The sequence below is a fragment of the Anopheles gambiae genome, chromosome 3, assembly GCF_943734735.2.
Source record: "Anopheles gambiae chromosome 3, idAnoGambNW_F1_1, whole genome shotgun sequence".
Lineage (NCBI taxonomy): Eukaryota > Metazoa > Arthropoda > Insecta > Diptera > Culicidae > Anopheles > Anopheles gambiae.
Window position 1 is genome coordinate 24,892,225 of NC_064602.1, and position 17,365 is coordinate 24,909,589.

Sequence of the window (17,365 nt, forward strand, 5' to 3'; positions counted from 1 at the left end):
GCTTTCTCACGTATTTAAACTACCTACAACATACGGTAAACACATTCAAAGGCAATGTGGTATTTCCTCATTTATCATGACATTGTTCTGTATAAATGAAAGCACTTTCAACTATCGCTCTAGTAACTTTTTGATCTTTATTTCTCGTTTATTAAACCTTGTTTTACAGCACATACATTTTTTGTTTAGTATCGTGAATTTTCTCTTATGACTTGTTCTATTATTGTTGTTCCCTGTGTCATTTACTATCTTTTATTCTGTTTCTTTTATTTTTCAGATGTATATGACGACCTTCAAGCCGGTTTGTTTACTTTTATATATTTAAATTTTTATAAGTTATTTTCATTATTTTTTTTCTTACATATTTTTTACGTATTTTACGTTTATTTTGTCAATATTTTCCTATATTATTCGATATGTGTTACGTTTTCTGGTGGTTCATGATAGATTACGCTTAACACATGCGCTTAACTTATACAGCAAAGAGGTTTATTTTATTTCGCTATTTCCTAATCGCGTTTCTACTCGCTTGACCGCTTATACGAGAGTGTCCTGACGATCTCTGGTTAAACTCAGACACACTCACGTTCCGAGGCGCGCAGCTCCTGAGTGCTTAAGGGTGCTTTCTACTCGTCACAACAATATGTTAAGTGCTTCGTTGAGGACCTACTTGGCTTGTTACGAGTAAGTAATTACAGTTATGTATTTGAAATATGTTAATAATCATACAACACGCAATTCATATCAGACAAATAAAGAAAGTACTAGTTAATATTACGCGCTAGTGTGATTATCAACCAGGATTAATTTTGCAAATAGTTACGATAAATTCATTCACTTGTTTGAATGCTTTACCAACATCAGACATGCATGGAAGTTTAAAGGACGAAAGTAGATATAAAAAGGGTTTGCTCTACTCAGTAGCGCACCCGTTCTTAAAGCATCGGACGGTATCAATTCCAGTCTCTGAGTTTCAATAAGTACTAGGGTAAATGTACCTATAGTGGTGGTACTACCAATAGTGGTGCTATTGCTCTAAAAAGCGCTTCATAGGGTAAATGAAAATTAATTAATTTACTTACGTTAGTGTGAAATGTTCTTTAGCCTTTTACAAAGGGTTTAAAATTTAAATGGGGCCATTCCGTTACTTAGTGACCGAAAAATCCATTATTTTGTGAAATGTGTCAACATTTTTCCAAAATCCTTAGCATTTCATAACGAAACTCATTTTTCTGTTAACGTTCTAAACGACCACATAACCATAACCACAGGCGTGTTCCTATAGTGGTTATAGTTATAAAATCAATAAAAACAGGTCGTTTTAGATTTTTTCGAGGATATTTTTGACATGTCGTACTGTTTTCACTAAAATAAGCATCATAAATGAGTTTTCTGTAGGCAATTTACCAAAAACAGGCCAAAATTCGCTTATATGGCTGAATGATAAATTGACTTCAAATCAAGCACACTCTTCCGGGTCTAGATTGACGACAGGTGTGATGCAGTACTTTAGTGAATAGTTTCATCAATCAAATTTATACATTTTTTTACGATCAAATTACGCAAGAAACCAACATTATGGCAGTAATCGTTGCTATTCATACGAAAACAGCTTCGAAACTAAGTTTCATTAATATTATACACCGTTTTTGATGCATCATTGTTAACCACCACTATAGGAACACAATACGACGACTATAGGAACCATACCACCATTATAGGTACAACGGAGCAGTCACAAAAATATGTATTTTTTCGTAAAATTGATGTGTTTTATGATAAAAATGGTTGTGATTGCAAAGATTAAACATATTCCAATTGCTGTGAGTTAAAATGTTCAGAAATTGTCCTTCCTGACACTTTAAATCCATTAAAACTCATCGGTACCACTACAAATTGCACCATTATTGGTACATTTACCCTAAACGCCTGTGTGTGAATACGTATTGCCGTATTGCATTCCATTTTGATGTCGTGCGCCAACAGGAAATGTATGACTTTTGGGTGTTGGTTATGACAGCCATGCAGTTTCAAAGGAGACACTGCAAAGAAATAGATCAGAAATGATGGCTGATGTGGGACATTTGTAATTTTAAGAAAGAAACGATATTATTTTGCTTTTTCTAAAGAGCCTGTACACACTATACATTAAACAAAACTTTATCTACTTACGCAAGTAGTGTTCATTCTTCCAAATGTATCAAAGTAGTTGCGAGTAGTTTTTATTCTACCACATTGTATCGTGCACTATGAATAGTATGAACATTTGTCAACAGCTTCCCACCTTTTCGAAACTTTCCATGCTCTCTTTTCAACCAAAAACGGTTCCTCACCCATTCCAACCATTACCCAAAAGTTGTACATTGGAAACAGCTCCGTCTTATCTGCCAAACGCGGAAACGCAGCAGGGTTTCAAAGGCAGAATATATATTTTCAATATCCCCAGTCGTCGCGATACAAAGAGGAAAATATCCTCGTGCGCGCAGTTATCCACTCGTGTCAGCTCAAGTGCTGTGCAGCACAATTCAACGTTAATGATGCAGAACAAGGCGGCGCGCGGAAACGGGAAATTTGGCTTTCTTCAAACTTACTCTTACGAATCACTGCCACACTACCGCGCACTGTCTATTCCCTGTCATCAAAGGTCACCATCATAGAGAGATAAAAAAACACATACACACACACACATCAACATAGACCGAAGCGTAACCAAAAAGAAGTTCTGCGGATTGCGGACTTTAACACTAGTCGAGGGAAATCCCCATCGGCAGGCGTGTTGGGCCACGTTGAATGGCGCTCGCTTGTTGTGGGGAATACTTTGCCTTCCATTTGGCACAGCTTAACGGAATTAGATTTCGGCAAAAGTCACATCTTCTCACTAGTGCTCGCGTAGTCTACCGCTGCGCTGAATGGGACCATTGACTGCGGCACTCTCCCTTTTGGGAAGAGTGTGGCGAAGAGCGGCAAACATGCGGGCAAACAACATCTAACACCAGGAGAGAAAGGGCAGCAAAGGATATCCGGAGGTTGAAGTCACCGTGAAAATATCATCATTAAGATGATTGCTGCTATTATGCTGGGCAGCAGCGCAGCGCCAAAACCCAGGCAATCATGGGCACTCTCCTCTTCCCTCCCGCATGGACGATCCGTCTGTCCGTCTGTCTTTGACTTTACCGTAAGCGTAAGAAGAGGCGGTTCTTCGATAGAATTCATTTATGCGCTTTGATTCAACGCAGAAAATAGTCCAAGGGTGGGGGGGGCGTTTGAATAGAAAGAAATACGGCAATTACACTCTTTTCACAATAATTGGTTGCGGTTTGGAACGTCTGCATTGAAAACTCCCGGGAGAGGGAAGGTGCCGATGTCATCAAACAGTACTGTTTTGTGTGTGGTAGAGGCGTACAAAATAGTGTGCCATTCATCACTTCCGATTCAGTTGAGAGGAGTGTTGTTGAGATAATCGGTCTACTGCTGATAACAGTGTATCGGATAAGGCTTGATGACTGTTGAACCTTTTGATGGAAGTGTCATCACACACATAACGGAAACCAATCACCGCAATGTGCTCATGAGATTATTGAGGCTCATGAGCAAAGGCTTTATACACTGCAGAAACAATCAATATGATTTTTAAATTGATACGATCCATCTAGATGTCATAGTTTAATCTGATAGTTTAAACCAGCTGTGTCAAACTCAATTCATAAGAGGGCCGCAAGTACAGATATTCAGTGATTCGTGGGCCGCAAAGTTGAGAATAAAAAATATACCTCAATATTCATATAAAATACTGTTTAAAATCATTATTGTTAAACAAATTTACTTTTTGTACTCCTCGCTTTAAATCTGGAATAGTTTCTTATTTACAAATTTGCTCTGTTTTTTTTATTGTGCACTTTTTTATTTAAAAAAATGTTTAATGTACTTTTAAAGTCACATGCGTTTTTTCATCCTTATTATTAAAATAGGAAATTTCTCATTAGTCGCGTTCTAACACGGCACTTCTGTTAGAAAATATCACTCTACCACACTTTTTTACTGAGGTAAGGGAAGTCTACCAGCCTGTTGCGAATCATTTTCAAGCCATCCGAGCTATCCATCGCTGGATGAATAACAAAAATATTTGCATGCAATGTTTTGATAGATCGAGAGGAAAATTGTAAAAAAAAGTGTATAAACATTATTTTTCGCTAATTTCCAAGTTCGAAGGGGTATGTAGTGGTATATGGTGGTATGGTGGCATTTCTTATTATAAGAACCCATATTTTACGAATAATTTTGTTAAATTACGATAATTTTATCCTACGAAGATTCGTGGTGTGTGATCCCATAAAGATTCGCAAATCTTGTTTTGCACTTGAAGGGAGATGATTCGCGAATTGAGGTATGGACTGTGTGAGCTAATCTATTAATAAGCTATGTATTGCAGGGCTTTGGCAATTCGATTATTTTAATCCTTAATCTAAATCTCTTAGTCTTAAGCGTAATCATATCATTTTGGTTTAGATTTTTGGGTTTAGGTTCAAAAGTACAAAAAATGTGAGGTACACCGGTGGACAAAAAGATAGGAAAAAAATTTGTTGTGTGTTTTTTTGCGTGCAATAGGTGTGTCATCGCCAACAGTTGTTGTTGTTGTTAGTATGGTTTAGAGCATGCAAGCAAGCATGCACGTTCTGCCGATTCGCTATGGAGACGCTGCAAGGCTATGTGGAAACGCATAGACAGAAGCGAATGCCGTAACCTCATCGGCGATATGGCCCTACGCTGTGAGGAAGTGATAGCGAATTACGGTCAACACATTGACCGTTAGAATATGTTTTCGCTCTGTGGAACACCGCAACACCACCTCCCAACAACCACTTGAACAGTCCTTTTCAGGGCTACCAAATATTTCCGACAAGAACTATGTTTTTCGGTCACAGAAAAAAGTTCCTATTTTTATGTCCACCAGTGTACACAAAATTCCAACTTGGCTACAATCATTTTTATTAAAATTGATGGTGGCATGATTATGACAAAAAAACAGAAGTGGCTCCAATCCAACATCAATGATGTAGCATTATAAGGTTGGAGCCGTGCAAATCGGAGAAATTCGGAGCCGAATGAATCCTTTACTCGGCACTCGGGGGCATTGAGATGGTCAAATTCGGTGGGACCGACCGGATCCATTTCTCACTGTAGATTAGCCGCTCCGTGCGACAACCGATGACTCCAACGGTTCCGAATGGCTTTAAACGGCTCTATAGGCTTCGGACGGCACCGAACGGAATTGTTGGTTTGATTTGGCCGGATTCGGAGTTGCTATAGCTAAGATCGAAAATGGTTTTGAGCCGTGGATGCGATTCTGACAATCCATCATTAGTTGTTGCGAAGTTTCCAAGTGTGTGTATCAAGTTATTTTCATTACTTTTTCATTGGTAGAAGGTAGTCGCAAATCTATTTTTCCATATAGAATGTGCAATCGAGTGTGCACAATACTATGCTAATATTCAGAATTTAATCGAAACATAATACCGACTGAATTTGCATTCAATTCAATGTTTCTTAAGGGTCGAGATTGTTCTGTACGATTGTGTAGAATAAGTTTATGAGATGTTATGGGTACATTCATGTTAGATTCGAAAAATATACCATCTAAATGATTGTTTTTCTCTGGAAAATTAAATACACTTCGACAAATGGTTATAACAGTTTTTTGGTTTGGAGTGATTTTAGCAATTCTCAAAATATTCTCGCGGGCCGCATTCAGCATTGACGAGGGCCGCATGCGGCCCGCGGGCCGCCAGTTTGACATACCTGGTTTAAACGAATTTGTAATAAATTTGTTTGTAATTTTTGGCTAAAGAAATACCAAAGAGTGAATTTCCATTACCCCTTTTGAATACTATGAGACAAGAGTAACATTGCTGTATACGGATGTAAAATATGAAAATATCAATTTTTGTTCATTTTTATTTTTATAATTTAAATTGTTTTAAATTTATCCGTAAATCCCTTATTTTGAACCCTACTCATTATTATTGAAGAATGAAAAAAAATTATTGATCACAGCCTGTTTTATTAGATTCAAGTTGTTAAGAAGTATTAGTATACAACATAATAGACAAAAGCAGTACCAATAGCCAAAATGTAATACTGGAAACTTGTCATCGCAACGAATATTTTAAATCAACTGACGTTGCGTGCTCTGTGAACGAGATCTTTGATAGCGCCACCTGTTGTCAAAACCGGAAAACTACATATGCGTACAATTTGCCAAACAACCTCGCAAGGTGCAAGTTGCATACAACCTACCTAATGAAATTAGCGCCATCTGTTGTACAGCAGGCAAAGTTCAAATGGCGATACTGACGATTTAGTCGATTTAGTCGATTTAACGGAAACGTTTGAAGAGCCGTTAAAAATGGACATTTTTTATTGTTTTGAATCTTACCTGTACCTGTGCACAATGTCATCAATGATATATAAAAATGATCAAAAACGAAGAAGGCAATCAAATGCTCCTCTTAACAAAACCCTTTATTAAAAAAGTGGAAAAGCGCAAAGTTTAGAATTTAGTTTATTTTATGTTATTTTTTTTTAACTTCAAATGTTCAGTTTTTGGAAAATTCCACGATTGATTCCCTCTGTTGATTGTTCACTGTCGTCTAGTCCCTGCTGTCGTAGTTTAACATAGTTTGATGGCTAGAGATGACGTTTGTAGACTCTGTGAACAGACAACAATGAAGAGAAAGAATGATTTAATTGATATTTTGTTTTATCAGGACAAATGAGGAATTAAGTATGTAAATCAATCAATCTATACATACGTATATCAATCAAAATAAATATTATGAGCATTAACATTATTAACTAGGCGCCTCCATCACAAATGGATAAATAGAAAATTAAAACACTCTGAAATGTGATAAAATCAACGCACCGGTACAATCATTCGTGCATTACATATGAGATACTTCACGTAACTACGAACGTAGCTGACCTTGCAATGGAATGAGCTTTGGTGTAGCAGGACGTTTTATCTTTTTCTTTCCCTCTTTTTAATCTTCTTATTTTTTTTAGGCTCGTCTGCAACGTGCACCAAAAATGGAGTGTCGAAAGATCACGATAAGAGCCGTCCCCGATGTGCTCCCACCCAAAAATGAATCCCTTTCCACTGATGGACTCGTTAGAAACGTTGCTCCAGAAGACTGGTTCGTTGCCTGGGTTTTGTACATTTCGAGATAATCGAATCCTTGCCCGCCGTGCCTCCCCCGTGCCCTAGGTAACCGATAATTGACGCTCGGCAAAATGGACGCGCCCGGACGTTGATAGGAAGATTTGTTTGTTATCGGACGCAAACGAAACCAGAATGAATGTCATGAGCTGCACATTGCAGGGTTGGAAGGGTTTTGTGGGGTCGATCGATCGGTCCTGCCTTTATCAAGCTTGTCCGATCAACCATAAAAGCCATTCCAGGGGTCATGTTGATGCTTTTTTTGGGAAGAATCTGGGTTCGGTCTCGAAATCAGACAATTGGAAGGACTGAGGATACCGGACCAGGGGTCGATGATTTTGGAAGAATCAGCCACAAAACAGGGGCTCGAAAATTGCATGCTTAGGACGAAGTAGGGAACATGCCAAAATGCAATCTAAAATCAGTGATGCACCTGTACGTGTGGTGGTCGACTATCATAAGGCATCAATCAAGAGCCACGGGGTAGAATCACGTATAAACCCACCTCCACGTCCACTAAACTCTTTGCGTACGTTGAATCCAACACACTATGGAGTCGTTCACATACCTTCAGTACTCTGCGCAGTCAACAACGCATGTAGGCGCTGTGCATGGCGGTAGGATATCATTTGTTTCGGCTAGAACCTCCCTCACTTCCGTCAATGTCCTTCCTTGTTGTGTCCCTACCGTCGGGCTGGCTAGTCAAAACCTGCTTCAGAATCCAAAGGGTGAAAAACCAAGCGAATGGATCGAAAGATTGAAAGCAACTGATAAGCCAAGGCAAAAAGAGGTTCTTATCTCGCTTTCGAGCTCACCCATTCGTCTCACCTCCGCTCACTCGCCGTAGGTCACTACACGAACGGAAATACCGTCGACGGTGGAAAAGTTCGTCCTACGCTTGGAGTTTTGTTTGTTGCGAGAAACGGCGCCTCCACTAGCCATTGTATCGGAGCGTTCCTTTCCTCTGACACTCTCCTCTTTTCCATCGACTGACCTGGATCCTGATTGATGGAAACTGATAGCGATATTATTATATTTTACAACGTAGATACCGGACAGAGTGTCTAGGGAAATGGCAACGAAGGAGGAATGGTGCCACGGTTCCAGAGTTCCAGAGAGTGCCGCTGATTACCGCTACAAATGGCGATGACGAATCGGTGATAGTGCAATGTCGGACCGGGTCCCCGGGAGTTCCCCGACACAACCTGACCCGCTGGAACGTTCAGTTGATCTGTGCTGTTTGATAAGGACATTCCGCCGGTCCGGTACTGTTGGACGATCTCACCCACCCAAACAAGATCCCTTTGACTCGTATGCATAAAAGCCAGGACATGGCATCCGTGAACCGTGGCCGTGTGTGTATGTGTTTGGGATTTCGCTGCATCGAATCGTCCTAGCCGTCCGACAACATCGTCACGTGGCAGCACACGGTTGGGGACACATTATGGTGCGTTTGCTTATCGCGCCTCGGGAACTCTTCCCTCCGGGAAATGTCTCGTTGTGTCGAGCTCCAACCGACCGCCCAACGTAAGGACTCACGGAACAGAACGGTGGACGATAGCGACGTCCCTGGCGATAAGATCAAAATTCATGCAACAAACGACGAACTCCCCGAACGAACCAGCGAACGAACGATACGATGAGATCCATCTCTTTTCGTCCCGCCCGTGTCGCTCGTCCTCAATGCTTTCATACTTCTGCTGGTAGGAAATAGCACGCTATCTATCTTTTCTACATCGCAGTTTTGGATTTTTTGTCTGTGTTTGTAGATCTAGTGATTCGTTGGGGGCACTACGATGGTGGGGGGGGGGGGGGGGAAAGCCATCTCCACCTGCGCTCTTATCCTTTGTCATGATAAATCGTACTACCGAGCGAACAGGCAACAGTGCGCGTCTTATCGGTCCGTTCGCTATCTATTGCGTCCGTGGGTAGAGGGCGCTTTTCCTTTTTCCTTGGCGTGCTTTTCTTTCGCCAAACGTGTTGGGGGAGTTTTTGGCCTTTTATCTACTTTCGCTATCTACTGCTGTTCTTGGTCGATGTTGTAGGTCCTGTCGATGTTTTTCCTTATCTTTTTCGTAGCTTTTTTTCGTGTGTAAACTTTCCAACTTTGCCGTCCTTTCGGTCGCTCTCACTCTTACTATAATGGCTTCTTTACGCTGCGTGTCTCGACCGTCTCGATCGCAGCACGGTACGGACGGAAAAACATAGTTCCTTATCGCGCTCGGGTATAAGGAAAACCCATTTTCCTCGCTGTCCACGGGCTTATCGCGCACGTTCGTCGTTTGCTCGTGCTACATCACCCCACACACACACACAGACACAGCAACGCTTGCTTGTTTGTTATCTTTCAATCTTCTCCTCCTTCTCGGCCCCTTCCTTTCGCAAGGATATTCACCTGTCTTCGAAGGCAATACCACGCAAGGATATGGCTCGTTTCTCGGCGATTCGACCATCGTTTGCCAAAGTGCTGGCACGATTCGCGCACTATCTCATCGGGACTATCTCGTCGCCATGCTTCAAACGCTTCTATCGATTCCTTTCCAACCTCGGAACTTCAGCTGCTTCCTCTCTCTCTCTCTGTTTTCTCCCATTTAGCACGGTACGATCCTCATTCATCTTTTTCTTACCGGACTGAAATCGGTGAGCTCTGCGAATGCCGATCGTCGACGACAGATAAGCGACCGAAAACGCGTATCGTTCCAACGAGCGGGTGGTCGAATGTATCCTTCCAAACACACGCACACACACACACTCACAGCGACATTGGCTCGCCTGCTCACACCACCACACACACGCCAAAGGGACAGACGGATTCCGATGCGGAAGTGAACGCAAGATAAGCGGCCAGCGATGCATTTGGGAGCGATTCAATACATTTCCGTCTGTTTGGCGGACAGATAAGGAACCCCATTTTGGGACGATGGTGATGAGGACAGACAATCCCTGCGGAGGGGTGGGTCGGAAGGGATGGAGAGGATGGAGGACGCAGCAGGATATATGATAGATGTGAGCTGGAGATTGCTGGAATGAATGGAAAGTGTGCGATAAAAACCCATTCTTCGGTGTGCCGTATGCATAACAAGCAATATTTGGGTGTAATTTTTATTGGGGGTTTCTCGTTTTATGGGTTTATCGTTTTATGGTTGGGTTTTGTGGAGTTTTTTAAGCCTGTAATATTTATTTCATTTATCTTACTTACATTCAACATTGAACCAGATAACTATTAAATATAGTTTGATTTGTTTTTAAACAACTTTAAAGAAGCTTTTAGAAACAACAACTTTTAGAAGAATCAAGAAAGTATAAATCTAAGGCAATAAAATGGGTAATTTCCTATCAAAAGATTCTAACAAAGTTCTCTTGAACGAATGGCATGAGAAAAATATCAGTGAAATAACCTTGAAGAAAGGAACGCAAGGGATAAAATATTGTTGAGCAAAACAGAAAGCAAAATGACGTCATAAAAAGGCAGTTTAAAATCTGTATTCCTTATCAGCAAAAGAACATAGACAAACCAGAGAAGGTAAAACGCGTGTTGTTACTCTGTATCTCGTTTATTGCAGTATCATTAACTGTGAAACATTCCCCAAAAAGACTAAAATGCCTGTATGATGAAGTGCATTCTCATTTGTTTCAACGGTTTCATGTTTGGCTGGCTTTTTATCCCTATCACACGCTTTCAATCACGTACGGATCCTTCAGATCAAAATCTGTTCCTTTCACCCAAACGAACATAGCAATGGTGCCTCGTAGAGGTCGTTGTATATTACCGACCGCGACACGTCCCAACTTCTACGCCAAGGTAAGCATTCTAGCCCTAATCTGATGAATGGCGCGTTTCCCCAGCGGCTTCCCATTCGTGGGAAGGAAACAGTGGATTAAGATTTTGCCATCCTTCACCCAAGACTGCGCCTTATCAGCGAACACACTCATCCTGGTTGGTGCGACAAGGACTCGGGTTGGGTTGGAGTATGGGTGTAGTTTGTTTACGTTTACTCGCGACCAGGATACGATCAAGCAAACACTTTGAGCGCGTCCTTCAGTAGAGAGGAAACACACAAACACGCGCGCGCACACTACGCCGATGGAAAGGACATTGATAAGAGCGGCAATCCTGCTTCAGAGCACACATACAGCCACATACATACGAGCACATACATGCACAGATTGACCGAATGATGAAGCTGGTGTGTGGAAGATAAGATGAGTTGGTAGGCAGGATGGAGGACGAAGGAGACCAGAGGGGACGAGCGAAAGGATGCTGAACACGACACGAATGGTCGCGATGTGGTTCTGGGAACACACGGCAGTTCTGTTGCTGTGCGATTGCTGATACTGGAAAAGCGATATAATGTTATTAAGAGGCTATCAAAACAAACCACACACCAATACACACGTAGTAGCGGGGTTTGGTGACGGTCGTACCCTTTTCGCCGGCACCATGCCATTCGAACGGGCTCGTACGCCAAACAAATGTCGCCCAGCGACGGAAGAAATGTGAGGAAGGGCTGTGTTGGAAAGACGTCTTCCATTGCGATTTGATGTATTTAAAGTAAAGTATTCCCTTTGTTAACTACATGAAGATGGTTTTACAATCCTTGGGGAAAGATAAACGTGTATTGTGAGAGGAAAGTGTATTGTAGAAAAGGATGGGTTGGAGTATGGTTTAATGCTCATTTATACACCATTAACGGAATTGCATGTTGTCGAAAAGCTGATTGCAAATTACATTTATGACGAATATATTATTGATTAGTAGATTATGAGAACGGTGTTACATCCTTACAGTATTCTTTCATTTGGACATTAACTATCATTTCATTTTGATCAGTAAATTTTAAAAATAACTAAATTCTTTATAACTCAGCTGATACGAACCAATTAGGAAGGACATTATTGAGTACAAATAAATCGATCCTACGTGCTTCTTTTTCTGCTTATCATACAACCATCGAAAAGCATCGGGACAAAAAACATTCCTTCGCATTACCAACACGATCACTCGCGTACTACTCAATCGCTCTCTCTAAACGCTGTCCTGTCGTTGTCCTCGGCGGTGTAAAAGAATTCCAACCCATTTCCGACACCCATTAGTAATCGAGGCACGAGCGGCACTGGGTGTTTCACAGCTGTCCAAACGACAAACCATCCTTCCGGAGTCGGGCATTCCCATCCAAGGTGAAACCATTCAGCCCAACCGGGGGAGTGCCTTTTTCGGGAGGACAACGACAAAGTGTCACGAGAGACTCCGGAGGGATGGTTGCCGTCATCCGGCTCTACTACTGGCAAGGAAGCGATAATCTTCTCAAATGGATCAAATTTAATTTCCGTTTCATTCTCAGACACTTATCCACACGGTGTCTGTTTGGGTGTTTGGGAAGCATGCCGAGACTGGTGAGTGATGAGCGATGAAAGAGAAGGAAAATGTCGGGTTTTTCGCAAACGCCAAGCAAAAGCAAAAGGGAGGACTCCTTTTTGGGAGCATTGAGGACGACGGTTCCTTGCAGGATGTGTTCACCTGGCTAGTAGATAAAGCGTACGCCACAACAAGCATGTAACACTTTACTTCTTGTGTGTGGCTGGCCAGTCGTTTGCTGCAAATGTGGTTGTGTGTGAGTGTATTCGCGTGTTTTATCTCATTCTTTTTGGTGCTTGTCTGGCAGTTAAAACTCGTCCACGTCGCTATCAAACCCCGACAGCAAACGATGCAGCAGTATAAACACGGATTCAGTGTTGCTCCACCGATGGGCTGTCCGAGGGGATAACACAGGGGGAAAAGGGCTCGAGAGTGGTCATAAAAAATGATAAACGAATGATATTTTACATCGCATCGTGCACCTTTTTTAATCCTCTCATTTTCCATCATCATCAGCGTCATCGTCGCCATCACAATCTCGATGGGCGAAACACAGAGCGGGATGAGTTGTGCTGAGGATGGATCATGGCTGGTATCGTTCATTTCCGGACATGTTGAGTGGATGGGGCGGGTAAAACGAGGACATGGAAGGGCGAGGTGAACGCGATAAGAAGCAGTTTTAAAATCATACCTTTCGGACCGCCTCGGACACCGTCGGTTGCGATACTGCTAATCGTGAAAATGGTAAATAAAACGACATCTTAATGATCACCCCGAACCGTCTTCGTCGCCTTTAAAACTGCGTGTCCTTTTTTTCTAGTTATGTCCTTCGAGGTCACCCTTATGCGTTGCCATAAAACGCCGGAAAGTTAAAGACGTTTTTTTCTGGGACAAATAGAACCAAAAAAAAAAATTTTTTGACCCATACTGTCCTGTAATTCAAACGAGCCAGAGAGAGAGAGGAAAAGCACCATAAACGATGGCAATGAAGTGTTTGCAATTAAAATGGTAGCCAGTAGGTGATGTTTCCTCAGCGGTTTGGAAGGTGCCGTGGCGATTAAAAAGAACATTTGGTCACCTTGTGCTACGGTTGAAGTGGGAGTCTTTAATCTCTATCCCCCAAAAGAATCTCCTCGCACGCCACATTAGTGTCCCCAAGTACCACCGAAGGCAAACGAACCGGAAGGGAGGATAAGCACGGCCACCAAGCAGCACGTGTTGATGGGAGGAAGGAATTAAAAAACGCACCAACGTTGATGGCGGGATGATTTCGCTCATCTAAATAAGCAAATTGTCCCCGGCATTTGGCATGCTAATCGGTGAAATCTGGTTTAATGGTTTTCATTCCGTGTTGGGATGGGCGGCGGATAATGGCCATTAGAAAAGAAATTAAAACTGTGCGCATTGAAATTTGGGCGTTTTATGCATTGTCAAAAGAAATTCAACAATTGTTTAAGTGAATGGAATTGTTTCATAAGAAATGGTTATTTATTCTTTGTGAGAAATGATGCCTCCAGAAACTTTGATTGCAAACTTAGCTAGTCCGCATGCTTATCATATTTTAAACATTTTTATTTTGCCAAGAAAATATCATGTTGGGCCAAAAATGATCGTAAAACTGGCAACCGTCATTTAACATTTAGCTCTCCTGCTACGAACATAATCAAACCTGCATAATCTCCCAGATCTCTCTAAACACGGATTTAACCCGCAACCCTTTACTCGGCCTACATTCCTTGGTTTTGGAGCTTAAAAATCACTAAAAACTTTATCAACGCTTTTCCAGCCACACTGAGCGGGACCAAAGTACCAACGCAGAGTGGGAAATGCGGGATAACGCCCCATCGCTGACCTTCAAAAGCCACCCCAAAGTCCCAAAGTGCTGACAGTGCGTGACGTTTAAGTGTCGCGAAAAATCACATTTGCAAAGTGGCAAGAACGGTTCACGAGAAGAGGACAAGGTGGGATTTCTGGTACACACTATCAGTGTTTAGCGATCGCATTTATTCGAACCGGAGCGAGCGGCAACTGAAGTGTGAAGCAAAAGGCTCATCTCGAAATCTCCATCATAATCCCGCTGTTAAATGAGATAATGGAATTAGAAAAATAACTTGACTTCAACTACATGCCAGATATCAAGCCTTCAACACCACGAAAAGCGTCACACAGTTCGTGTGAAAAGAGTGACGGAAAGGCGGAATAAAAATAGGAATTCACGCTATCGCAACTAAAACGCATCACTGTCATGGAGACGCCTAGCTGCCTGTGTGATCGATGTCGAGTTTTGCAGTTTGACGTTCGTCGTTTGTCGGATGACACTATTGTAAACTGCATCGTTGCATGGAGCTTCTGTAGCAGAAGAGCAGAGATGGAGGCTGGCAGGCGCTTATCAGTTGGACGTATGCGGATAAGCGAGCTCTGACGGACCGACTGACAAGCGTCGATATCGAGAAGACACGCCGACAAAAAAGGGAGTTTTCATTTGATTAGAAATGCAACCAGCATTGTGCATTCAAACAGTCGGTACATTGATGCACTGACCGGGTACGATTGAAGGCAGAAATCAGAAGGACGAGCGTTACAGGAGCAAAAACAGGAAAAAAACTCTCAACGCGGACAAACGTGTCCATCCATCCGCATTCGGGCCGGATGTCTAATCTCGCCGAACGTCAACCGAGACAACCCTGGTGGGTGGAACCACTTCCACGTTTGTCATCACTGAGACAGGATGGATAGAAGCAAATAACGTTTTGGGTCGGATGGTGTAAAAATGAGAAGAAAAATCCTTCCATCCCTATTGTATTGGTCGGCTTCCATCAGAGGCAATGACATTCGATAGCGATAAGTCCGTTTACCGATAGAGTTCGACTGTCGAAAAGAGTGTGATGCCGGTAGCATGTGTGTTTTGACTCGTGTTTTTTTGGTTACTTACAAGGCTGGGACGACATGATGCCTTCTCGCGAAATCCTTTCAGTTATTGATTTGCTGCACTCACATGTCATGATGAAAGGAGTACAGCGAATATCCCGGTAGACGTGATTACAACCAGGAAGTTGGTCGAAACTATTCTTGAATATTCGTTGTGAAAGAGCGAGAGAAATTTCCACAAGAAAGAGACCCCAAATTGACACGAGAAAAGGATGTGGAATCGACGTAAAAAATGCCTCCAAACAACAGCCCAGACTCCAACACACAACACAACGCATCATTGTGCCGGAAGAACCGCGTGGTCGGTGCATCGTGGTGCACCATGAATGCATTCCACCGTCCATGGCAACGACCAACGAGGGAGTTTCAATTGATATCCGTCGTCCTTCTAGCCACTACTGTTTGTTCGTTCGTTGTTGTTGATGGTGATGATGAAGGGACTCTCTCGTCGAACGTTCGATTACGAACAAACTTCTCTGGCCTTGGTTCATAGCTGTGGAGAAGGTAGGAAGCACAGTGATGTTTCATCAAATTCATCAAACCATCCATCGCTCCAATGGACGCCGGTCTGTTCGATTTTACCACCCAACGTAGCTCCTTCTGAAGGACGGGGACTGGAAGCGTTGACAATCGCCCCTTTACAATCACCCTGAACTGTACTGCGAGAGTGCAGCTTCCACGAACGGAAACGAGTGTTCAATTTGAGTTGGGAAAAACGCAGCAAAGGATGCGTTCGATGAGAAATGCGTGATTGCAGTCGCATTGCGCGTTCGTTGTCTAGCTGTTGCAGTAGAAAAGCGCGTTTCTTGTGTGGTGTCGCGGTTTCATTTTTATGCCGTCCTGTTGGAGTCGTCTACTCTCAAGCTAACTGCTAACGGTCCTGGACGGTGTTCCTGTTGTTGGCGCCTGGATCATTGGAGCGAATTGCAGCTGCAGTTCCCTATAGGCAATGGTTTTTCTGCACGGATTTCGCAGAATTTAGCCAATACTTAGACAGAAAGGAAGGAAAGAGCACGAGTAGGACAACAAGAGATGCGTTCGGGTCAATTGTAATCGACCGTTGATGCACCGAACTTCAAACATCGTCCGCGGGCTGCATTGCAAGTGTGTGTCAGTCGGGACAAAAAGTGGTGACTCGCGGTCCAAACAACGGAAGTAAAGGATTGTGTGCTGCGGTTCTTCTGACTATTTGCTCCAGAGAACTTGACAAATGTACGCACCGTTTAGGAAACGACCTTTCTGACCCGTTAGGCAGAGTGTTTGACGTTTTTGCAAGGCTTTTCCGGAAAAATTGCATTTCCGAATAACCTTAGAGGAATGTTGGTGATGACAGCGTTTGAAAGGAAAGTTTGATGAATGTTTGAAGAGATAAACTTAACGTTTTCGATAGTTTGATAGCAAAGGGCCATTTTGAATGATTTACTTGCTTAAAATGCGTACCTAGAGGAGCTACAAATTTAAAGAACTCATTTAATTGGCTACTGTAATATACTGTAATTGGAACGAAGAATGTTTAGCAATTGTAAACAGCATTCAAACAAAGCTGTACGCATATACGATTATTAAAACCATGAGTCACAAGAAAGTCACGAGCAACGACTAGTTCTCCGTTTCTTATCAGCAGCCACACCAGCATCACGGATACACACTTCAATCAGTCGGTCGTGATGGTGTCAATTTTGCTTTAAATGACTGCAACGCCAAGGGCAAGGGAAATGGACCAGTCAAAGGATGCAACGACAACAGGAAGCTCGCTTCTACTTGCTCAAAATCCATCCTCTTGCATCAGACCGACCACCCAGCTTGTGCTTGATCGAAAAAGCAAACATCATCGGCTTGGATCGATTTCCTCTTCAAGCGATCAA

At 42.5% G+C, this 17,365-nt stretch overlaps 1 long non-coding RNA gene across 1 annotated transcript in view; it reads right to left on the bottom strand.

The window, feature by feature from the left end:
* Window positions 1–6,501: 6,501 nt before the first annotated feature.
* LOC133393418 (uncharacterized) overlaps window positions 6,502–17,365 on the bottom strand; it is a 62,228-nt gene continuing 51,364 nt past the window's right edge. Inside the window, exon 2 of the long non-coding RNA XR_009766149.1 lies at window positions 6,502–6,706. This is a non-coding gene — a long non-coding RNA (uncharacterized LOC133393418). The remainder of the gene's footprint in view (window positions 6,707–17,365) is intronic.